Source organism: Amblyomma mixtum, chromosome 8 (genome assembly GCF_055824585.1).
Source record: "Amblyomma mixtum isolate Tamu chromosome 8, ASM5582458v1, whole genome shotgun sequence".
Classification (NCBI taxonomy): domain Eukaryota; kingdom Metazoa; phylum Arthropoda; class Arachnida; order Ixodida; family Ixodidae; genus Amblyomma; species Amblyomma mixtum.
In genome coordinates, this window is record NC_143019.1 from 69673520 (window position 1) to 69674583 (window position 1064).

At 56.1% G+C, this 1064-nt stretch overlaps 1 non-coding gene across 1 annotated transcript; it reads right to left on the minus strand.

Moving 5' to 3' along the window:
- Nucleotides 1-371: 371 nt before the first annotated feature.
- On the minus strand, nt 372-442 carry TRNAS-ACU (transfer RNA serine (anticodon ACU)). The gene has a single exon. It is a non-coding gene; the product is annotated as a tRNA-Ser (tRNA).
- Nucleotides 443-1064: the final 622 nt, after the last annotated feature.

Below are 1064 nucleotides of genomic sequence, written 5' to 3' on the forward strand. Positions count from 1 at the left end.
CCTTCAAGTTCTCAATGGGTGCAGAGTCCGGGCTATCAGGTGCTGGATTTGCTGGAACCTCGGACCAGGACATATCGTCCGGGTGGTAACCACGTTGTAGGTTTGGGGAAGCCATCTTGCCGCGGGTCGGCGACTCACTCATGGTCTGGCGCCGGCGTAGGTGTGCCGCAGCCATGATACCCAAGTGAAGATCGGCCCTAAAAGGCCTATTTGTTTTTGTTTTATTGGGGCTTTCCTTCCCAGAGCGACTCAGGCTATGAGGGACGCCGTAGTAGAGGGCTCCGGAAATTTCGACCACATGGGGTTCTTTAAAGTGCACTGACATCGCACAGTACACACGGGCCTCTAGAATTTCTCCATCGAAATTCGGCCGCCGCGGCCGGGATCGAACCCGCGTCTTTCGGTCAGTAGCCGAGCGCTGTAACCACTGAGCCACCGCGGCGGGGCTAAAAGGCCTAAATGTAGCCCCACCTGCGTGCGAGTGGTATCCACAGGTAACGGTCAGGTTCTCGAAAACAGACGCAGCTGTGTTGATAGGGTTCCGGCCTAAATTCCGTGGCTCCAGCCAAAAGTTGGCGGAGCCGATGCGCGGCACGTACTCTCGCTCCGCGCGCTCAGAGCAGCCCCCCCCCCCAAAAAAAAAAAAAATTGTGGCGCTGCAGACACGTGGCGCTGCAGGAAGTGGCCGCAGCGCTCATGAGGTCAGCAATCCACTAACTGCCACGTGAGGGTTGCAGGTTGGGTGCGGTCTCTGTCCAGTGTCTCTAGAGCCTCTGGAAGTGCTGTGTCTGGCTAGTTTCGCTAGCACGGCCAGGGTTAGCTTAGCTAAGCCGCAGCCGTTTTTATCTCGTGCAGCAGCGAGGAGGTGTAAGCTGCTGGCGTCAGCCCTGTAATGACTGAAGATGCATGGATGGATTGATGGATGGATGGATGGATGGATGGATGGATGGATGGATGGATGGATGGATGGATGGATGGATGGATGGATGGGTGGAAAACTATTATGCAAGCTAGTTTGGATCATGAAAGGTCTCAGGGCCACTGCACAGCCCTCACATAACGCG